The 25131-nt window shown below is 44.1% G+C and overlaps 1 protein-coding gene across 1 annotated transcript in view; it reads right to left on the bottom strand.

Moving 5' to 3' along the window:
* The window catches only part of LOC134944764 (sodium channel protein type 2 subunit alpha-like), a 419840-nt gene extending 394957 nt beyond the window's left edge, over positions 1 to 24883 (bottom strand). Inside the window, exon 1 of the mRNA XM_063933615.1 lies at positions 24662 to 24883. The gene's annotated coding sequence lies outside the window, so the exon portion shown is untranslated. The remainder of the gene's footprint in view (positions 1 to 24661) is intronic.
* Positions 24884 to 25131: the final 248 nt, after the last annotated feature.

Below are 25131 nucleotides of genomic sequence, written 5' to 3'. Positions count from 1 at the left end.
ACCAGTAGTGTATGCCTAAATAAATGGTTCAGTCAGTTCAGATCTAAATGTGGAGGTTATTACTCTCCTTTATTCCAACACACACAATACTCACCCTCAGGTGTTCTTGTTATTAGGATTGCTACCGGTAAGCTTTGAAAATCTGATTCAGTGAGTGTTAGCCCTGCCCAGCTGCTAGTGTGCATGTGACCCATGCACAACCTAGCCTGCTGGGCAAGTGCAACTTCACTGTTAGTGTCGGCAGGTTAGTGATTTAAAAATGTCACTTCCCTGCCTTACAGCGGAAAATCAGAATGCTTACTACATAACCCACCTGCTGTTGCTAGGTGGCAATCCTATTCCCTAGAACAAAGGAAGTGTGCAGATCATAGATTCCTGCAAACTACTGTTTGATGGCTGTAACAAGGTTAGTGAGAATGCAACCTATGAATTCAGCAGGTGTGCAAAATCACTGAGGCATAAAGTATTTAGTGATTTACCTATACTCTATGGAACTAATAGACTAGTTTCTCAAATGTTGGCTCAACCTACAAAATGGCTGCCTACGCTATATACAGCTGATACTGTGGATACATTTATGATTCCATTTTTGTCAAGTGGAATTTACCAATAACAAATACAAAGTATAAAAATAAAAAATAAATGAGTTTTACCTTGCCAATTTGTTACAGAATTTACAGATATTATCAATCTTTGAAAAATGATACCTTCCCTGTAAAAATCCTGCCTATATGCGACAGTCTGGAAGCTGCAAAACTTTGTGATCTGTGCAATAACAGCAATTTCAACTATTTAGTCTGACACAATTTACTGATAATATTTTCGCCCACCTTGTTAACTACAACCTTTTCTTTTAAGTAAAAATGGGGAGATATATCAAAGCTGGGAGAGAGATTAAGGGGTCTACGTAGGAGAATGGTTGGTTCTTTATCTTCATCCACTTTATCTCTCTCTAAGGCTTAGTACATAGGCCCCTATGTGTAGAGTGCTAAAGTACCAACCAATCAGCTCATAACTGTCAAATGACAGAAGCTGATTGGTTTGCATTTTATCTCTCTCCGCTTTTTCTCTCTCCAAGGTTTTGATACATCTCTCCCCAAGTTTTATAACAGTAGGATTATGGGGTTTATTTTCGACCTGATGGTTTTTGTAAGCCACCATTTCCCAGCGGTTTACAATTTTAGATTTTAAAACGGCATTCACAGTCAGTGTAAAGCAGAGGTTCTCAAACTCGGTCCTCGGGGGCCCACACAGTGCATGTTTTGCAGGTAACCCAGCAGGTACACAGGTGTATTAATTTTAAAAGGTCCACAGGTGGAGCTAATTATTTCACTTGCGATTCTGTGAGGAGACCTGCAAAACATGCACTGTGTGTGCCCCCGAGGACCGAGTTTGAGAACCTCTGGTCTAAAGCATGCCAGCTTTACACTGACTGCGAGTGCCGTTTTATCACCTCCAACTCACAAGGAAGCACCAGCGTCTGCTTCATAAATAAAGGCCAGAGACTATTACCCATTTCACATCGCACAAATAACCCGGTATCGACACGGCATATTGCCGTGTCGACACGGGTCAGTGTGCGATGTGAAAGTACTTTTGGCGAATTAGCGGGTCGCCTGACCCGGTAATTCAACCCGGTATAAAAGAAGGATTATACCCGGATTGAATACCGGGTCAGGCGCAGTGTGAATGGGAGCCGCGTCGATGCGACACGGTTCCCATTCACAGCATAGGGAGAGGCGGCGCAGGAGATGAGCTCATCTCCCAGCGGCGCCTCCACCCCCGCCCCTGCTGCTGCTGCGCCCCCCCCCCCCCCCCCCGCTGCTATGGCAACCGACCCCGTATATTGCCGGGTCGGAAAGCCATCAAAGGAGACCAAATGCTGGATCCCACGCGGTAAGGACACGTTTCTCTTACCGGGTGGGATCCGGCATTTGCGATGTGAAAGCGGTATATATTATCTCGAAATGGAATTAGAACGATTCACTATCCATCCAGTAGAGATTTTTTAGAGACTATTACATTTTCACATAATCCTATCTGTATGTTCCATAGTTACTGTTTGTTTGTTTGTTTGTTTGTTTGTTTTTACATTCTTTATGTTTAGATTCCCAATACTTGAAGAATACACAATTTTATTTGAAAGAAACAAGTTATATTTTAATATAAGCCTTTTGATTTACAAGAATGCACAAACAAAAGAGTCTTCTTTATATTTATTTTGCCATAGTCATGTAACACTGACTCATGTGAACACCATCAACCTTGGATATATTACCTGCAATTAATATAAGCCTACAGTATATGTAATTTATATTGTTCGTATGCTACTTCCTTTTGCCTATAAAACAAACACTGAAGATCCTGTACGAGGGCCCCTATCTTGTTTAACAGTCCGGAGGATAGATGAACAGTCACATTTTCGGCTGGCCTATCACAAAAAGGGATGTGGCTATGAAAATAAGTGTGTTTGCGCAAATTGAAGATGAGAAGTTTCCTTTTAGTTTTCTCAACTATGCTACATAAATGAAAGCTAAAATGTGATTGGTTGCTAAAGGCATAGCTCTCCAGTGCAATCATTTTCACAAATATCCCTAAATGATTTTCCTACCATTTTACCTTCTACAGTATAATAATCATTATTTTTATATTTTGAAATAACGTGCTGCAGAATAATTATTGTGTGAAATATTTAAGACTATGCGCCGTGGCATCCTAGGGTGCCTCGGGACACTTGCAGGGGTGCCTCGGATTGGTGGTCCAGGACAAATTCTATTTATTTATGGTCAATGTAATAGGCAAAATCAGAGCTGGTGGCTGCTAATCATAAAATATGTGGAGAAACAGAAGCAAATTTTGTCCCTCACCACATAATTCAACCTAAGGATGACAAATAAACACAATTTACTTCACTTAATATTTCTTTCTAAATTTCTCAATAAGAAACTTGCGGCCTAGGGATGCCGTGAAAAAACTTCTGATACGCTAGGGTGCTGTGATTCAAAAGACTTTGGGAACCATTGATTTAGTATTTAATTGCATCATGATTCCTGTATTAAATAGAGGAGCGGATCCGGTTAACCATAGATATGGTGTGATTGGGCGCATGTTTTCTCCATAGATTGTAAGCTTGTGATCAGGGCCCTCCTACCTCTATGACTGTTTGTTTTTACCCAGTTTTGTCTTCCAATTGTGTAAAGCGCAACGGAATTTGCTGCTCTATATGAGAAACTGTTAATAAATAAATAAATGTTTGGGGGTCATTTGTCATGTCATGTCCGAAGATTCATACGCTTTTCATACAGTGGGCATGATGTACTAACAGCACAATGCAGTCAACGCTCTGAAAACGACAGTTTCCGGAAGTTTGACTGCATTTCTCATATGTATCAAACTCTGGAAAATGAAACATTCCAGAGCTTGAACCCGACAGGCCACTGGGAGGAATCCAATGGGCCCTTAAACCAGGAAGTACTCATATTGCAATGGACTGTCCTTTATGCAAGCTGTCCTTTATGTTTATATTCGCAGATCTCCACGCATACTGCATTAATAAATGCCAAAATGCATACGGTAAGTGGCAGGACGTATCACATTCAAAATGCCATGCGGGATACATCCCTCCCAGTACGTTATACAGGTTACTGAGAAGACGTTGTCACAGAGCAGTCTCATTCTTCTGTTTAATGTCTTTATGTCTTATAACTAACCCACCACTGGTGGACTCTGGAAGCCTAATGCATGACTAAAGGCAAAGCTCCCATCCTTTTGGAATGAAAGACTGGAACACTTACAGGGTGTGGCTGAGTCAAGGGAATTAACTGACCAATGCCCCTGCCGGGCGCCTCCAACAACCTTGAGCCTGGGTAAAGAGTACCCTCTCTCCCACCCAATCTCAGCCCCCTGATCACGTATGCCACATGAAGTCTGTTCAGGCCATAAAGTTCCTCCATATTTCCTTTTTGGTTGACAATTAAGGTAAAACAGAGGAATTTACAGGAACCCATCCATGCTTATGGAGTCATCCACAGTCTACATTGTGGGGAGGAAATACTGTGAAGTAAATGACAGCATGGAGTTGCAGGCAGCTGGGAGATTTTGGAAAATTATGAGCTAGATCTAAAGCAGCAATAATGTAAAAGATAAATCTTTAAATCACCAAAATTTTACAGCTGCTTGCAACTCGCTATTACATTTACTTCTGGGAGATAATCACATCCAGTGGTAGAAAGAGGATCTCCATATGCAAAACCAAAGACGAGTAAGAAGAGAAGAATTTGGGAAGAATATGCCTAGTATAGGTGTTTACTAGAGATGAGCGGGTTCGGTTTCTCGGAAACCGAACCCCCCGAACTTCAGCCTTTTTACACGGGTCCGAGGCAGACTCGGATCTTCCCGCCTTGCTCGGCTAACCCGAGCGCGCCCGAACGTCATCATCCCGCTGTCGGATTCTCGCGAGGCTCGTATTCTATTGCGAGACTCGGATTCTATATAAGGAGCCGCGCGTCGCCGCCATTTTCACACGTGCATTGAGATTGATAGGGAGAGGACGTGGCTGGCGTCCTCTCCGTTTAGACTGTAGACTAGAGAGAGAGTAGAGAGTGACACTTGATTTACTAATTTTGGGGAGCATATTAGGACGGAGTACTACTTGCTGATAGTGTGACCAGTGACCACCAGTTTAATCCGTTCTCTGCCTGAAAAAAAACGATACACAGCAGTGTGACACAGTCACATACCATATCTGTGCTCAGCCTCAGTGTGCCCTCAGTGTGCTGCATCATCTATGTAATACTGTATATCTGACTGTGCTGAGTGCTCACTGCTCACACAGCTTAATTGTGGGGGAGACTGGGGAGCAGTTATAGCAGGAGTACATATTTTTAACAGTGCACACTTTTGCTGCCAGAGTGCCACTGCCAGTCAGTGACCACTACTACTTGCTGATAGTGTGACCAGTGACCACCAGTTTAATTAATCCGTTCTCTGCCTGAAAAAAAAACGATACACAGTGTGACACAGTCACATACCATATCTGTGCTCAGCCTCAGTGTGCCCTCAGTGTGCTGCATCATCTATGTAATACTGTATATCTGACTGTGCTGAGTGCTCACTGCTCACACAGCTTAATTGTGGGGGAGACTGGGGAGCAGTTATAGCAGGAGTACATATTTTAAGTGCACACTTTTGCTGCCAGAGTGCCACTGCCAGTGCCAGTGTGACTGACCAGTGACCACTACTACTTGCTGATAGTGTGACCAGTGACCACCAGTTTAATTAATCCGTTCTCTGCCTGAAAAAAAACGATACACAGTGTGACACAGTCACATACCATATCTGTGCTCAGCCTCAGTGTGCCCTCAGTGTGCTGCATCATCTATGTAATACTGTATATCTGACTGTGCTGAGTGCTCACTGCTCACACAGCTTAATTGTGGGGGAGACTGGGGAGCAGTTATAGCAGGAGTACATATTTTAACTAGAGATGAGCGGGTTCGGTTTCTCTGAATCCGAACCCGCCAGAACTTCATGTTTTTTTTCACGGGTCCGAGCAACTCGGATCTTCCCGCCTTGCTCGGTTAACCCGAGCGCGCCCGAACGTCATCATGACGCTGTCGGATTCTCGCGAGGCTCGGATTCTATCGCGAGACTCGGATTCTATATAAGGAGCCGCGCGTCGCCGCCATTTTCACACGTGCATTGAGATTGATAGGGAGAGGACGTGGCTGGCGTCCTCTCCATTTAGATTATAAGAGACTGAGAGAGATTTACTGGAGCTGACTAGGAGGAGTACTGTTACTGTAGAAGTGTAGAGACTGAGTGGAGAGAGTTTACTAGTGAGGACAGTGCAGTTTACTTTATAATCCGTTCTCTGCCTGAAAAAAGCGATACACAGCACACAGTGACTCAGTCACATACCATATCTGTGTGCACTGCTCAGGCTCAGGCCAGTGTGCTGCATCATCTATTATCTATATATAATATTATATATATCTGTCTGACTGCTCAGCTCACACAGCTTATAATTGTGGGGGAGACTGGGGAGCACTACTGCAGTGCCAGTTATAGGTTATAGCAGGAGCCAGGAGTACATAATATATTATATAGTGAGTGACCACCAGACACACAGTGCAGTTTATTTAATATATCCGTTCTCTGCCTGAAAAAAGCGATACACACAGTGACTCAGTCAGTCACATACCATATCTGTGTGCACTGCTCAGGCTCAGGCCAGTGTGCTGCATCATCTATTATCTATATATAATATTATATATATCTGTCTGACTGCTCAGCTCACACAGCTTATAATTGTGGGGGAGACTGGGGAGCACTACTGCAGTGCCAGTTATAGGTTATAGCAGGAGCCAGGAGTACATAATATATTATATAGTGAGTGACCACCAGACACACAGTGCAGTTTATTTAATATATCCGTTCTCTGCCTGAAAAAAGCGATACACACAGTGACTCAGTCAGTCACATACCATATCTGTGTGCACTGCTCAGGCTCAGGCCAGTGTGCTGCATCATCTATTATCTATATATAATATTATATATATCTGTCTGACTGCTCAGCTCACACAGCTTATAATTGTGGGGGAGACTGGGGAGCACTACTGCAGTGCCAGTTATAGGTTATAGCAGGAGCCAGGAGTACATAATATATTATATAGTGAGTGACCACCAGACACACAGTGCAGTTTATTTAATATATCCGTTCTCTGCCTGAAAAAAGCGATACACACAGTGACTCAGTCAGTCACATACCATATCTGTGTGCACTGCTCAGGCTCAGGCCAGTGTGCTGCATCATCTATTATCTATATATAATATTATATATATCTGTCTGACTGCTCAGCTCACACAGCTTATAATTGTGGGGGAGACTGGGGAGCACTACTGCAGTGCCAGTTATAGGTTATAGCAGGAGCCAGGAGTACATAATATATTATATAGTGAGTGACCACCAGACACACAGTGCAGTTTATTTAATATATCCGTTCTCTGCCTGAAAAAAGCGATACACACAGTGACTCAGTCAGTCACATACCATATCTGTGTGCACTGCTCAGGCTCAGGCCAGTGTGCTGCATCATCTATTATCTATATATAATATTATATATATCTGTCTGACTGCTCAGCTCACACAGCTTATAATTGTGGGGGAGACTGGGGAGCACTACTGCAGTGCCAGTTATAGGTTATAGCAGGAGCCAGGAGTACATAATATATTATATAGTGAGTGACCACCAGACACACAGTGCAGTTTATTTAATATATCCGTTCTCTGCCTGAAAAAAGCGATACACACAGTGACTCAGTCAGTCACATACCATATCTGTGTGCACTGCTCAGGCTCAGGCCAGTGTGCTGCATCATCTATTATCTATATATAATATTATATATATCTGTCTGACTGCTCAGCTCACACAGCTTATAATTGTGGGGGAGACTGGGGAGCACTACTGCAGTGCCAGTTCTAGGTTATAGCAGGAGCCAGGAGTACATAATATATTATATAGTGAGTGACCACCAGACACACAGTGCAGTTTATTTAATATATCCGTTCTCTGCCTGAAAAAAGCGATACACACAGTGACTCAGTCAGTCACATACCATATCTGTGTGCACTGCTCAGGCTCAGGCCAGTGTGCTGCATCATCTATTATCTATATATAATATTATATATATCTGTCTGACTGCTCAGCTCACACAGCTTATAATTGTGGGGGAGACTGGGGAGCACTACTGCAGTGCCAGTTATAGGTTATAGCAGGAGCCAGGAGTACATAATATATTATATAGTGAGTGACCACCAGACACACAGTGCAGTTTATTTAATATATCCGTTCTCTGCCTGAAAAAAGCGATACACACAGTGACTCAGTCAGTCACATACCATATCTGTGTGCACTGCTCAGGCTCAGGCCAGTGTGCTGCATCATCTATATATATTATATATCTGTCTGACTGCTCAGCTCACACAGCTTATAATTGTGGGGGAGACTGGGGAGCACTACTGCAGTGCCAGTTATAGGTTATAGCAGGAGCCAGGAGTACATATTATATTAAAATTAAACAGTGCACACTTTTGCTGCAGGAGTGCCACTGCCAGTGTGACTGACCAGTGACCTGACCACACTGACCACCAGTATAGTTAGTAGTATACTTATATTGTGATTGCCTGAAAAAGTTAAACACTCGTCGTGTGACTTCACTTGTGTGTTTTTTTTTTTTTTATTCTATAAAAATAAAACTCATTCTGCTGACAGACAGTGTCCAGCAGGTCCGTCATTATATAATATATAATATATACCTGTCCGGCTGCAGTAGTGATATATATATATTTTTTATATCATTTATCATCCAGTCGCAGCAGACACAGTACGGTAGTTCACGGCTGTGGCTACCTCTGTGTCTCTGCACTCGGCAGGCAGTCCGTCCATAATTGTAATACCACCTAACCGTGGATTTTTTTCATTCTTCTTTATACATACATAGTTACATAGACATCTTCTCTTTATCAACCAGTCTATATTAGCTGCAGACACAGTACAGTACGGTAGTTCACGGCTGTGGCTACCTCTGTGTCTGCACTCGGCAGGCAGTCCGTCCATAATTGTATACCACCTAACCGTGGATTTTTTTCAGTCTTCTTTATACATACATAGTTACATAGACATCTTCTCTTTATCAACCAGTCTATATTAGCTGCAGACACAGTACAGTACGGTAGTTCACGGCTGTGGCTACCTCTGTGTCTGCAGTTGGCAGGCAGTCCATAATTGTATACTAGTATCCATCTCCATTGTTTACCTGAGGTGCCTTTTAGTTGTGCCTATTAAAATATGGAGAACAAAAATGTTGAGGTTCCAAAATTAGGGAAAGATCAAGATCCACTTCCACCTCGTGCTGAAGCTGCTGCCACTAGTCATGGCCGAGACGATGAAATGCCAGCAATGTTGTCTGCCAAGGCCGATGCCCAATGTCATAGTACAGAGCATGTCAAATCCAAAACACCAAATATCAGAAAAAAAAGGACTCCAAAACCTAAAATAAAATTGTCGGAGGAGAAGCGTAAACTTGCCAATATGCCATTTACCACACGGAGTGGCAAGGAACGGCTGAGGCCCTGGCCTATGTTCATGGCTAGTGGTTCAGCTTCACATGAGGATGGAAGCACTCAGCCTCTCGCTAGAAAAATGAAAAGACTCAAGCTGGCAAAAGCAGCACAGCAAAGAACTGTGCATTCTTCGAAATCCCAAATCCACAAGGAGAGTCCAATTGTGTCGGTTGCGATGCCTGACCTTCCCAACACTGGACGTGAAGAGCATGCGCCTTCCACCATTTGCACGCCCCCTGCAAGTGCTGGAAGGAGCACCCGCAGTCCAGTTCCTGATAGTCAGATTGAAGATGTCAGTGTTGAAGTACACCAGGATGAGGAGGATATGGGTGTTGCTGGCGCTGGGGAGGAAATTGACCAGGAGGATTCTGATGGTGAGGTGGTTTGTTTAAGTCAGGCACCCGGGGAGACACCTGTTGTCCGTGGGAGGAATATGGCCGTTGACATGCCAGGTGAAAATACCAAAAAAATCAGCTCTTCGGTGTGGAGGTATTTCACCAGAAATGCGGACAACAGGTGTCAAGCCGTGTGTTCCCTTTGTCAAGCTGTAATAAGTAGGGGTAAGGACGTTAACCACCTCGGAACATCCTCCCTTATACGTCACCTGCAGCGCATTCATAATAAGTCAGTGACAAGTTCAAAAACTTTGGGTGACAGCGGAAGCAGTCCACTGACCAGTAAATCCCTTCCTCTTGTAACCAAGCTCACGCAAACCACCCCACCAACTCCCTCAGTGTCAATTTCCTCCTTCCCCAGGAATGCCAATAGTCCTGCAGGCCATGTCACTGGCAATTCTGACGAGTCCTCTCCTGCCTGGGATTCCTCCGATGCATCCTTGCGTGTAACGCCTACTGCTGCTGGCGCTGCTGTTGTTGCCGCTGGGAGTCGATGGTCATCCCAGAGGGGAAGTCGTAAGCCCACTTGTACTACTTCCAGTAAGCAATTGACTGTTCAACAGTCCTTTGCGAGGAAGATGAAATATCACAGCAGTCATCCTACTGCAAAGCGGATAACTGAGGCCTTGACAACTATGTTGGTGTTAGACGTGCGTCCGGTATCCGCCGTTAGTTCACAGGGAACTAGACAATTTATTGAGGCAGTGTGCCCCCGTTACCAAATACCATCTAGGTTCCACTTCTCTAGGCAGGCGATACCGAGAATGTACACGGACGTCAGAAAAAGACTCACCAGTGTCCTAAAAAATGCAGTTGTACCCAATGTCCACTTAACCACGGACATGTGGACAAGTGGAGCAGGGCAGGGTCAGGACTATATGACTGTGACAGCCCACTGGGTAGATGTATGGACTCCCGCCGCAAGAACAGCAGCGGCGGCACCAGTAGCAGCATCTCGCAAACGCCAACTCTTTCCTAGGCAGGCTACGCTTTGTATCACCGCTTTCCAGAATACGCACACAGCTGAAAACCTCTTACGGCAACTGAGGAAGATCATCGCGGAATGGCTTACCCCAATTGGACTCTCCTGTGGATTTGTGGCATCGGACAACGCCAGCAATATTGTGTGTGCATTAAATATGGGCAAATTCCAGCACGTCCCATGTTTTGCACATACCTTGAATTTGGTGGTGCAGAATTTTTTAAAAAACGACAGGGGCGTGCAAGAGATGCTGTCGGTGGCCAGAAAAATTGCGGGACACTTTCGGCGTACAGGCACCACGTACAGAAGACTGGAGCACCACCAAAAACTACTGAACCTGCCCTGCCATCATCTGAAGCAAGAAGTGGTAACGAGGTGGAATTCAACCCTCTATATGCTTCAGAGGTTGGAGGAGCAGCAAAAGGCCATTCAAGCCTATACAATTGAGCACGATATAGGAGGTGGAATGCACCTGTCTCAAGTGCAGTGGAGAATGATTTCAACGTTGTGCAAGGTTCTGATGCCCTTTGAACTTGCCACATGTGAAGTCAGTTCAGACACTGCCAGCCTGAGTCAGGTTATTCCCCTCATCAGGCTTTTGCAGAAGAAGCTGGAGGCATTGAAAAAGGAGCTAAAAGGGAGCGATTCCGCTAGGCATGTGGGACTTGTGGATGCAGCCCTTAATTCGCTTAACAAGGATTCACGGGTGGTCAATCTGTTGAAATCAGAGCACTACATTTTGGCCACCGTGCTCGATCCTAGATTTAAAGCCTACCTTGGATCTCTCTTTCCGGCAGACACAGGTCTGCTGGGGTTGAAAGACCTGCTGGTGACAAAATTGTCAAGTCAAGCGGAACGCGACCTGTCAACATCTCCTCCTTCACATTCTCCCGCAACTGGGGGTGCGAGGAAAAGGCTCAGAATTCCGAGCCCACCCGCTGGCGGTGATGCAGGGCAGTCTGGAGCGACTGCTGATGCTGACATCTGGTCCGGACTGAAGGACCTGACAACGATTACGGACATGTCGTCTACTGTCACTGCATATGATTCTCTCAACATTGATAGAATGGTGGAGGATTATATGAGTGACCGCATCCAAGTAGGCACGTCACACAGTCCGTACTTATACTGGCAGGAAAAAGAGGCAATTTGGAGGCCCTTGCACAAACTGGCTTTATTCTACCTAAGTTGCCCTCCCACAAGTGTGTACTCCGAAAGAGTGTTTAGTGCCGCCGCTCACCTTGTCAGCAATCGGCGTACGAGGTTACATCCAGAAAATGTGGAGAAGATGATGTTCATTAAAATGAATTATAATCAATTCCTCCGCGGAGACATTGACCAGCAGCAATTGCCTCCACAAAGTACACAGGGAGCTGAGATGGTGGATTCCAGTGGGGACGAATTGATAATCTGTGAGGAGGGGGATGTACACGGTGATATATCGGAGGGTGAAGATGAGGTGGACATCTTGCCTCTGTAGAGCCAGTTTGTGCAAGGAGAGATTAATTGCTTCTTTTTTTGGGGGGGGTCCAAACCAACCCGTCATATCAGTCACAGTCGTGTGGCAGACCCTGTCACTGAAATGATGGGTTGGTTAAAGTGTGCATGTCCTGTTTTGTTTATACAACATAAGGGTGGGTGGGAGGGCCCAAGGACAATTCCATCTTGCACCTCTTTTTTCTTTTCTTTTTCTTTGCATCATGTGCTGATTGAGGAGGGTTTTTTGGAAGGGACATCCTGCGTGACACTGCAGTGCCACTCCTAGATGGGCCCGGTGTTTGTGTCGGCCACTAGGGTCGCTAATCTTACTCACACAGTCAGCTACCTCATTGCGCCTCTTTTTTTCTTTGCGTCATGTGCTGTTTGGGGAGGGTTTTTTGGAAGGGACATCCTGCGTGACACTGCAGTGCCACTCCTAGATGGGCCCGGTGTTTGTGTCGGCCACTAGGGTCGCTAATCTTACTCACACAGCTACCTCATTGCGCCTCTTTTTTTCTTTGCGTCATGTGCTGTTTGGGGAGGGTTTTTTGGAAGGGCCATCCTGCGTGACACTGCAGTGCCACTCCTAGATGGGCCCGGTGTTTGTGTCGGCCACTAGGGTCGCTAATCTTACTCACACAGCTACCTCATTGCGCCTCTTTTTTTCTTTGCGTCATGTGCTGTTTGGGTAGGGTTTTTTGGAAGGGACATCCTGCGTGACACTGCAGTGCCACTCCTAGATGGGCCCGGTGTTTGTGTCGGCCACTAGGGTCGCTAATCTTACTCACACAGCTACCTCATTGCGCCTCTTTTTTTCTTTGCGTCATGTGCTGTTTGGGGAGGGTTTTTTGGAAGGGCCATCCTGCGTGACACTGCAGTGCCACTCCTAGATGGGCCCGGTGTTTGTGTCGGCCACTAGGGTCGCTAATCTTACTCACACAGCTACCTCATTGCGCCTCTTTTTTTCTTTGCGTCATGTGCTGTTTGGGGAGGGTTTTTTGGAAGGGACATCCTGCGTGACACTGCAGTGCCACTCCTAGATGGGCCCGGTGTTTGTGTCGGCCACTAGGGTCGCTTATCTTACTCACACAGCGACCTCGGTGCAAATTTTAGGACTAAAAATAATATTGTGAGGTGTGAGGTATTCAGAATAGACTGAAAATGAGTGTAAATTATGGTTTTTGAGGTTAATAATACTTTGGGATCAAAATGACCCCCAAATTCTATGATTTAAGCTGTTTTTTAGTGTTTTTTGAAAAAAACACCCGAATCCAAAACACACCCGAATCCGACAAAAAAAATTCGGTGAGGTTTTGCCAAAACGCGTTCGAACCCAAAACACGGCCGCGGAACCGAACCCAAAACCAAAACACAAAACCCGAAAAATTTCAGGCGCTCATCTCTAATTTTAACAGTGCACACTTTTGCTGCCAGAGTGCCACTGCCAGTGCCAGTGTGACTGACCAGTGACCACTGACCACCAGTATATTGTGATTGTCTGCCTGAAAAAGTTAAACACTCGTCGTGTGGTGTTTTTATTCTATAAACGCATTCTGCTGACAGTGTCCAGCAGGTCCGTCATTATATAATATATACCTGTCCGGCTGCAGTAGTGATATATATATATTTTTTATATCATTATCATCCAGTCTATATTAGCAGCAGACGCAGTACGGTAGTCCACGGCTGTAGCTACCTCTGTGTCGGCAGTCGCTCGTCCATCCATAATTGTATACCACCTACCCGTGTTTTTTTTTTTTTTCTATCTTCTTGATACTAGTAGCTTACTTTAGGAGTCTGCAGTGCTGAGCTGACAGTGTCCAGCAGGTCCGTCATTATATAATATATACCTGTCCGGCTGCAGTAGTGATATATATATATATTTTTTATATCATTATCATCCAGTCTATATTAGCAGCAGACGCAGTACGGTAGTCCACGGCTGTAGCTACCTCTGTGTCGGCAGTCGCTCGTCCATCCATAATTGTATACCACCTACCCGTGGTGTTTTTTTTTTTCTTCTATCTTCTTGATACTAGTAGCTTACTTTAGGAGTCTGCAGTGCTGAGCTGACAGTGTCCAGCAGGTCCGTCATTATATAATATATACCTGTCCGGCTGTAGTAGTGATATATATATATATATTTTTTATATCATTATCATCCAGTCTATATTAGCAGCAGACGCAGTACGGTAGTCCACGGCTGTAGCTACCTCTGTGTCGGCAGTTGCTCGTCAATCCATAAGTATACTAGTATCCATCCATCTCCATTGTTTACCTGAGGTGCCTTTTAGTTGTGCCTATTAAAATATGGAGAACAAAAATGTTGAGGTTCCAAAAATAGGGAAAGATCAAGATCGACTTCCACCTCGTGCTGAAGCTGCTGCCACTAGTCATGGCCGAGACGATGAAATGCCAGCAACGTCGTCTGCCAAGGCCGATGCCCAATGTCATAGTACAGAGCATGTAAAATCCAAAACACCAAATATCAGTAAAAAAAGGACTCAAAAATCTAAAATAAAATTGTCGGAGGAGAAGCGTAAACTTGCCAATATGCCATTTACCACACGGAGTGGCAAGGAACGGCTGAGGCCCTGGCCTATGTTCATGGCTAGTGGTTCAGCTTCACATGAGGATGGAAGCACTCAGCCTCTCGCTAGAAAAATGAAAAGACTCAAGCTGGCAAAAGCACCGCAAAGAACTGTGCGTTCTTCGAAATCACAAATCCACAAGGAGAGTCCAATTGTGTCGGTTGCGATGCCTGACCTTCCCAACACTGGACGTGAAGAGCATGCGCCTTCCACCATTTGCACGCCCCCTGCAAGTGCTGGAAGGAGCACCCGCAGTCCAGTTCCTGATAGTCAGATTGAAGATGTCAGTGTTGAAGTACACCAGGATGAGGAGGATATGGGTGTTGCTGGCGCTGGGGAGGAAATTGACCAGGAGGATTCTGATGGTGAGGTGGTTTGTTTAAGTCAGGCACCCGGGGAGACACCTGTTGTCCGTGGGAGGAATAGGGCCATTGACATGCCTGGTGAAAATACCAAAAAAATCAGCTCTTCGGTGTGGAAGTATTTCAACAGAAATGCGGACAACATTTGTCAAGCCGTGTGTTGCCTTTGTCAAGCTGTAATAAGTAGGGGTAAGGACGTTAACCACCTCGGAACATCCTCCCTTATACGTCACCTGCAGCGCATTCATCATAAGTCAGTGACAAGTTCAAAAACTTTGGGCGACAGCGGAAGCAGTCCACTGACCAGTAAATCCCTTCCTCTTGTAACCAAGCTCACGCAAACCACCCCACCAACTCCATCAGTGTCAATTTCCTCCTTCCCCAGGAATGCCAATAGTCCTGCAGGCCATGTCACTGGCAATTCTGACGAGTCCTCTCCTGCCTGGGATTCCTCCGATGCATCCTTGCGTGTAACGCCTACTGCTGCTGGCGCTGCTGTTGTTGCTGCTGGGAGTCGATGGTCATCCCAGAGGGGAAGTCGTACTCGTAAGCCCACTTTTACTACTTCCACCAAGCAATTGACTGTCCAACAGTCCTTTGCGAGGAAGATGAAATATCACAGCAGTCATCCTGCTGCAAAGCGGATAACTGAGGCCTTGGCATCCTGGGCAGTGAGAAACGTGGTTCCGGTATCCATCATTACTGCAGAGGCAACTAGAGACTTGTTGGAGGTACTGTGTCCCCGGTACCAAATACCATCTAGGTTCCATTTCTCTAGGCAGGCGATACCGAAAATGTACACAGACCTCTGAAAAAGACTCACCAGTGTCCTAAAAAATGCAGTTATACCCAATGTCCACTTAACCACGGACATGTGGACAAGTGGAGCAGGGAAGGCTCAGGACTATATGACTGTGACAGCCCACTGGGTAGATGTATGGACTCCCGCCGCAAGAACAGCAGCGGCGGCACCAGTAGCAGCATCTCGCAAACGCCAACTCTTTCCTAGGCAGGCTACGCTTTGTATCACCGCTTTCCAGAATACGCACACAGCTAAAAACCTCTTACGGCAACTGAGGAAGATCATCGCAGAATGGCTTACCCCAATTGGACTCTCCTGTGGATTTGTGGCATCGGACAACGCCAGCAATATTGTGTGTGCATTAAATATGGGCAAATTCCAGCACGTCCCATGTTTTGCACATACCTTGAATTTGGTGGTGCAGAATTATTTAAAAAACGAGAGGGGCGTGCAAGAGATGCTGTCGGTGGCCAGAAGAATTGCGGGACACTTTCGGCGTACAGGCACCACGTACAGAAGACTGGAGCACCACCAAAAACGCCTGAACCTGCCCTGCCATCATCTGAAGCAAGAAGTGGTAACGAGGTGGAATTCAACCCTCTATATGCTCCAGAGGTTGGAGGAGCAGCAAAAGGCCATTCAAGCCTATACAACTGAGCACGATATAGGAGGTGGAATGCACCTGTCTCAAGCGCAGTGGAGAATGATTTCAACGTTGTGCAAGGTTCTGCAACCTTTTGAACTTGCCACACGTGAAGTCAGCTCAGACACTGCCAGCCTGAGTCAGGTCATTCCCCTCATCAGGCTTTTGCAGAAGAAGCTGGAGACATTGAAGGAGGAGCTAACACAGAGCGATTCCGCTAGGCATGTGGGACTTGTGGATGGAGCCCTTAATTCGCTTAACAAGGATTCACGGGTGGTCAATCTGTTGAAATCAGAGCACTACATTTTGGCCACCGTGCTCGATCCTAGATTTAAAACCTACCTTGGATCTCTCTTTCCGGCAGACACAAGTCTGCTGGGGTTCAAAGAACTGCTGGTGACAAAATTGTCAAGTCAAGCGGAACGCGACCTGTCAACATCTCCTCCTTCACATTCTCCCGCAACTGGGGGTGCGAGGAAAAGGCTCAGAATTCCGAGCCCACCCGCTGGCGGTGATGCAGGGCAGTCTGGAGCGACTGCTGATGCTGACATCTGGTCCGGACTGAAGGACCTGACAACGATTACGGACATGTCGTCTACTGTCACTGCATATGATTCTCTCCCCATTGAAAGAATGGTGGAGGATTATATGAGTGACCGCATCCAAGTAGGCACGTCAGACAGTCCGTACTTATACTGGCAGGAAAAAGAGGCAATTTGGAGGCCCTTGCACAAACTGGCTTTATTCTACCTAAGTTGCCCTCCCACAAGTGTGTACTCCGAAAGAGTGTTTAGTGCCGCCGCTCACCTTGTCAGCAATCGGCGTACGAGGTTACATCCAGAAAATGTGGAGAAGATGATGTTCATTAAAATGAATTATAATCAATTCCTCCGTGGAGACATTGACCAGCAGCAATTGCCTCCACAAAGTAGTACACAGGGAGCTGAGATGGTGGATTCCAGTGGGGACGAATTGATAATCTGTGAGGAGGAGGATGTACACGGTGATATATCGGAGGATGATGATGAGGTGGACATCTTGCCTCTGTAGAGCCAGTTTGTGCAAGGAGAGATTAATTGCTTCTTTTTTGGTGGGGGTCCAAACCAACCCGTCATTTCAGTCACAGTCGTGTGGCAGACCCTGTCACTGAAATGATGGGTTGGTTAAAGTGTGCATGTCCTGTTTATACAACATAAGGGTGGGTGGGAGGGCCCAAGGACAATTCCATCTTGCACCTCTTTTTTCTTTCATTTTTCTTTGCGTCATGTGCTGTTTGGGGGGTGTTTTTTGGAAGGGCCATCCTGCGTGACACTGCAGTGCCACTCCTAGATGGGCCAGGTGTTTGTGTCGGCCACTAGGGTCGCTTAGCTTACTCACACAGCTACCTCATTGCGCCTCTTTTTTTCTTTGCGTCATGTGCTGCTTGGGGAGTGTTTTTTGGAAGGGCCATCCTGCGTGACACTGCAGTGCCACTCCTAGATGGGCCAGGTGTTTGTGTCGGCCACTTGGGTCGCTTAGCTTAGCCATCCAGCGACCTCGGTGCAAATTTTAGGACTAAAAATAATATTGTGAGGTGTGAGGTGTTCAGAATAGACTGAAAATGAGTGGAAATTATGGTTATTGAGGTTAATAATACTTTGGGATCAAAATGACCCCCAAATTCTATGATTTACGCTGTTTTTTTAGGGTTTTTTGAAAAAAACACCCGAATCCAAAACACACCCGAATCCGACAAAAAAAAATCGGTGAGGTTTTGCCAAAACGCGTTCGAACCCAAAACACGGCCGCGGAACCGAACCCAAAACCAAAACACAAAACCCGAAAAATTTCCGGTGCTCATCACTAGTGTTTACTTCGTATTATTGCAGATTTTTGGTTTTCTTCCACTATTTTGTCTTTAAGGTGAGAAATCACCCTCACAAAATCAACAATGCTGTATTTATAGCAAGGGCACATTTATGTGGTGTAATAATCTTTACAGTCATATAACAGAACAAACTAATACCTCTTTTCCAGGAATACACTGTAACGTAGCATTTCGCATGCAGATACAGCCGCAGTCACACACAGAATATAGGCATGCTAATTATAATTTTAATCAGCAGAAGCTGCTTGTGCATCCAAGTTACATAGCAATGAAAATAAGATGCATCTTCTGCAATAAAAGGTGCCCAGCATTACCAGAGCTGGATGGGAGCTGCATGGCATACTGAGGCAAGATTTATGAGGACACATCTGTATCCAAGCAGAGGCAGAGGTCACAGTGTTAGCGGCTGTGTGTGGGTAGGTTCATTGTGCAATAGTGTTCGGCATATGTGTAAGGGGCATTATGTGTGTCGTGTATAAATGCATTAATAATGTGCGACATATGTGTAAGGGGCATTATGTGTGTCATTATGTGTATAAGGGCATTAATAAAGGTTGGCTTGTGTAAGGCACATTATGTTTATAAGGACACTAATAATGTGTGTCATATGTGTAAGGGGCATTACTGTGTGGTATTATGTGTATAAAGGCATTACTAATGTGTGACATTATGTGAATAAAAAGCAATATGGTGTGGTGTAATATGAATAAGGAGCACTAATGTGATTAGTAATGTATATAAATTAAAGCGGTACTACTTTGTGATGTAACGTGAAGAAGGGGCACTATTGCATGATATAATGTGAATAAAGTTGCACTACTGTGTGGCGTAATTTGAATTGGGGGTACTATTGTGTGGCCATGCCCCTTCCCAAAACAACACGCCCCTTTTTGGGCTGTGCACCGAATGTGCGCACTGTTCCTATTTAAAATATAGGGGGTAGGAGCACCAAAATGAGGACTGCTATGACTGAGGGGTGATGGTGATGGGAAAGGAGTGCAGGGTCAGAGGCGGAACTAGCAGCGGTGCTAGGGGGCACCCGCCAAAATCTTGCCTAGAGCATTATATTGTTTAGGGCTGGCTCTGCCAGCCAACCAGCTTCTAACTGCAATTTCCAAACACAGCCTGTAACATGGTAGTTAGGAGCTGATTGGCTGATACTTTATCTCTGTCCACTTTATCTCTCTCCAAGGCTTAGTACATCTACGCCTAAGCCTATTTTCGAATGCCCTATTACAACCAGTTACAGGTACTCAAGTTGCAAGAAGTGGAGAAGTGACACATGACTCGGAACGCCTGTAGTCACTCATAGTGGATATGCTCAGCTAGTGGTGCAAAAACTCTGTCCAAACAATGGAGATCCATGCTATTCTGCTTCAGCACTACTCCAGTCACAGCCAGCCCTGTCTTCACTAACATTATCTATCTGACAAGTGGATAGGTGTCTGTCTCTCATAGGATCAGGACATTTAGCCCCTGAAATAATCTGTGCTGCAGTAAACATACTAATGATTTCCTACTGATTTTTCCAAACCATATCCAAAGCTGCAGTATACACAGATAAAATAGAAATTATTGCAGAGAACAGTGAATTATAGCACAGAATGACTCCTACAAATATGTCTCATATCCCTAATTATTCACAATTAATCTATTCAGAGACCAGTCAAAGATAACCCTGTTTCTCTATTTAAATCTGCCCATACACCAAAGAAAAGTGATCTGCACATTTGATGTTCCTGCCAAACAGATGGATGACTTCCAGAACACACAGGGGCCTGTCTGTATGGCCGGAGGTAGGAAGATGACGATAGAGGTGATCTGACGATGGGCAAGCCCAATAATGATCAGAATCATTGTGGTTAGGCCATTCTAGGACATTGCACTTGTTTTGATATCTGGTCAATTAGCTATTATCTAAAGTGATATTGCACTGTCAGCTGTCACCTTAATCATTTGCCACCTCCTCTGTATACAGATTAAAACATTATCATTGCATAGTACTTTATAAAAGCAAAAAAGGATATGAGAACGTCCCTCAGTCTTTTACACCAGGGTGAATAGAACCTCTAGCTACACTACTGTGTAATTACTTAATACTCTAATACTTCCTGATTGCTGTGACACACATTGTGTGTGCATGTAGAATTATCGGAAGTGCACCCTGACATCATTATCTTGTCTTTAAATTGATGACCTTCTGATTCGCCCTTGTCCTGCTGGCAGTGTGTGTGTGTCACAGAATGTCTGGGAAGAATGATCTGAGTTTGGCTTTTGTTTTCCGCTGACATTCACTAGAATCTCTTATATCCCATGACGCAATTTACTGTGACTCAACCCTGCCTTGGTGACAGCTTGTCCCACTGTCACCACTCCTCTAAAAAGGAAACCACTTTCATCTTGGAAATGGAAATCATGTACTGTAGTTTTAGCTCAGAAAATTATAGAGCTGTTCCGGATACTTTGTTTATGCCAACACATATAATTTCCTTAAATCAACTTAAATATTCAAAGTCAATAGGAATGTCCAATCACGTTTAATTTGTGTTAAATAATTGAAGATAAGCTGATGCTCAAGCGTTATTTTTTTTAATTTTTTTGCTGCTTTGTGGCTATAAAACTGTTCTGCGGTTAGCAGCTGTCGGCAGCACAAAGGGTTAACTATTTTACAATGGATGGAGTGACAACAGGAAACCCGATTTGTAACAGCAATATTGTTAAAGACAAAAAAAAGAGCGACTTTACTATTATGGTGGTTGTTCATCATGTCCTAATGTTGTGAATAGTAAAGGGAGGAGAGAAATTTAAAATTACTACAACTTTGACCCGTGCCTCGCCTCTGCTCTGTTTACCACCTCTCAACCCCGCCTCTCCCATGCTGCTACCCGCCTATGGGATTCCCTACCACGCCCAATCAGACTCCTCAGGAGAATCGCTCTCTTAAAACCTACCTCTGTATTACAGCCTACCCTCCACACATATACTACCCCTCACTGGTACAGATGTAGCCGGGCTCAGCTTACCCGCGTTACATACGCACAGGCACACGCATCACAGGTGGGACTAGCTGTGCCTGGCTGCGATTATTTGCACCCGCGATCGCATAATGTAAGGTCCATAAATCAAAGCAGCGAATATGTAAGTGCGCCGCGAACGTGCTTGCACACCGCGGCAAACGAGTTGCAGGCGTGCCTAGTCACAGCCAAGCTAAGCTTGGCTACATCTGTACACCCCATCACAATCTCCACTATGAGACACACTCACCCTCTTGTCTTAACTCTGCCCTTTTAACCACTCATGCAAGCAGGGCCCTCATTGCCATCTGGTTTAAGGTTTGCATTCATTTTGTCTACCTTGTATGTCCGTTTTAAACACAGTGTGACAAATCCATGGCAACTACAATCATACTGCATTTTCAAAATTATTTAAATGTGTGCCATTTGAAATTGGCAGCTCACAAGTAGATAGGTTAGAAACAAATTTAATATGTTCTTGAACTCCACCAGAGCGTTATAATAAAAGTTAATAACAATAACCTGCAGATCGTCTTTATTACTAACTGAAGGATGTAACTGGGGGAAAAAACGATCAAAGACGAGGCCTTTAACGTCAAAGAAAAGCTAAATCAACGCTTGGTTTCACTTGGATAAGCTATGAAATCCATAATTTCAATTGTCCAATAATATTTTTAATTTTAAAACAGTTGACATATATTTTGTTGTGTCACTGGCTTACGTAGTGTGATTTATATGATATGAAACAAATTGAAGGCAACTCATTGGTTGGAAACAGAAACTACACCTTTAGGAGAGGGTGGAGAATGTATTTTCCTCCCCAGGCTACCAAAGTAGATATATGCCTCTAACAGTACATTGGTCTTAATATATTTTGTTAGAAATAATGGATCATTCGATATATTATTCTTATTTTTATTAATTCTCAGGTTTCCTTTATATGGTACCTTAAATTCAAGAAGTCCGAAAATAGGCAAAACGTAGGCTAAACCTTGTAAGGATTGCATCATACAGTATGATGGTATTTAGCTTCCTTCAGAAAACTGCAAAGATAGCTTAGATAGTTCATTAAGCATTTTAAGGGTTGTCCGGCTTGTTGCTAGCATGATAAATACAGTACATATCAAATATATGTATCTACTACAAGGTCAGTAACTAATGGCCTTCCTAATACCCGCTCTATAAGAGCAATGGAACACAACCTTATCTCAGACCTCACCCAAAGCATGCTGACAGGAACTACTTTATAATTAATGACCGTTCCAGAGGAAGTGACCAATTTATGATGAGTCAGGTGAATTCAATCATTTAGACAACCGCAGCAGAAAAAAACCCAAACCCGCACAAAAAACATCATCTTCTGAGTATAATAAAGAAAACACAAACCATCTTGTTGTATTCCACTGTATGCTAATGAAAAGTTCCTGCATGGTGACACGTTCAAATAAATTTGTTACTGTATGTTTCCAAACACAGAGGCCTCTTGGGAAGTGTCCTGGTACCAGGTCTAGGACTCAGATGAGCTGCTTGATCAATGATAAGGGAATGTGCTATGCAATCACTTAATCGTAGCACAAACATAGTACGTAGCATTTTCGGAAAGCAGCATTTATCTCAAAACCTGTGATATTATCAAATGTATCACATAAAAGAAATTACTGGCAGCATTGCACATCCAATGTAAGATTAATCCAATATCGTGTTCTAGACATTTTGTTCCCAAGCAGATTTAATATTTTGGGCCCAAGCAATTCTGAATCCGACTGCAGTGATCTGCATTGCAATACAAGCTCTGATTTATTTTCAGATGAACCTATTTCTGTCCGGAATTAAATTAGGGGTAATCTGACGCCTATAAAAATGCAGATATTACACTAGCACTGTACAGTTTTGGGAAATGCGCAAAAGAAATCAATGGTGTCACGTTAGTTACAACATGCACCATTGCCTGAGTTTATGAAACCAGCTAGTGCCATCTAATGGAGTAAATACATGATGACACTCAGGCCATTAGCAGGCATGGTAATGGACTGCATCTGGATGTGTGGTGCCTCAGCCCTCTATTAATAATGTTTTTACTAAATACACTCACGCATTAATTGGATTAATTGCACATTATAATAAATGCCTACGGCGTTGGACTACATTTTATCACCACACAATGCAAGAGTAATAATTACTATTATTTTCCATGCCCATCATTAATTCCGGACACGTTTTAGCAAGCATTTATCCCCTTATATAATATACAAGTTTGCTCTTTGTAATGCTAATTTTGTATCGAGTTAGAAAGTATTACAAAGTATTATATTTTTTATTATTTTTTTTGTTTGCTGTTTATGAATATTAAACTATATACTGTGTGTGTTTATAGTATGTGTGTTTTATGTGCTTGTTTATTAAACAGTTGTGTTGAGCCCTATTGTCTGCACTGCTGAAGGCCTTAATAACAATGTCCTAAATGAGTTACAATGGTATGAAGGAACGTTTCAGTTTAAAAGTAATAAGAACTCAGGTCCTAGATTTATAGCTCATGACTAGATAATTATTATGCAGTATGCAAAGGTAGCACAATCTAGCCCTATAGATTCATTAGTAGTCACATTCCAGCTGGATCCACCCAATCTATATATATCTGTATTATTATGCACACTACACAAATTCCATAGTACTCAAATTGAATCAATGATTAGGAATCTCAAGTGAACGCTGCAACCTGAGTCATGTAAGGAGGAGACCAGGCTGACCAACAATACCAGCTGTGATCTCTGCATTGTGTCTACACCACGTCCTGGGGTCTCAGGAAACACTACCCTGCTGTTTGCGCAGAATGCTGATTCTCAACCAATATGACCTTTGCTGGAGATGCCTTCTGCAAAACTTCAGGATATGGTTCACAATAAAGCCCAATGTCATTTTTTTCCTCCATATGATAGATACCTGTTCTGCATCAGTTATCCACCAGGTGTTTTCACCACCTAACGTCCACTGTCATGGGAGACAATTTTTTTTTTTTTTTAATGATTGGGGGGTGCTCACAATATATCCACCATATGACTCAAAAATACTATGCACAGACATGACTGTAGGCAGCATCAATATTGTGGGTGCTCAATCATCCACAGCACCCTGAGTGTTGGATCCTATGGCGAGTATAGGCCACTAAATCAAGGTGGCTTGAGAATGCAGCAGTGCCAGGTAAAATTCCAGTGTCAGCTACTAGAGAGAAAAAAACACACAGATCTCAACAGTCTTTTGCAATATTGCAAAAGCTGCTCCTATTACCCATGTATCCCCTACCAACTGCACCCAATGCGGAGACTGCAGCAATGTGCAAACATGATTAATAAATCAAGCATAGAATCGGCTTAACAGCAACGCTGGAAAATGCTGCAGGCTTACCTGATGTAGGAGAAACTCTGTAATGAATCATATCAGAAGGACCTGCACCAACAAATATTCAGTATGGAATGTTGCTCCTGTTGGAGATGCTGAAATCCCTAGCCACAAAAGCTGACAAAGCATTTACCCTTAATCCATTATCATTGAAAAAGACCGTGAAGCTCCTTCACAGCCCTCTTCATTTCTTCCTCTGCTTCCTGCTCTGAGCATCACTCTACAGTGGCTAATATATACCAGGAAAAGGCTTACAGAAGCATACATGACTGCAAAGGATCCCTGTGTACTGGCTCCACCTGCTGGAAGAACGGCTAACTGCAGCATGCAGCTAGCACACGTTTACTACAGCTTTTCTGCAAAGGCTTTGCCGCATGACTGACAACACAGCAAGGATGAATATGTCACAGAAGGGGCTGAAATGTGCACTGGAATTGACAAATATTTTGAGTGGGACTACAAAGAAATGTGAAGTA

Source organism: Pseudophryne corroboree, chromosome 7 (genome assembly GCF_028390025.1).
Source record: "Pseudophryne corroboree isolate aPseCor3 chromosome 7, aPseCor3.hap2, whole genome shotgun sequence".
Classification (NCBI taxonomy): Eukaryota; Metazoa; Chordata; class Amphibia; order Anura; family Myobatrachidae; genus Pseudophryne; species Pseudophryne corroboree.
The sequence above is the reverse complement of the archived record's forward strand: the minus strand, read 5'-3'. Positions and strand labels throughout refer to the sequence as shown.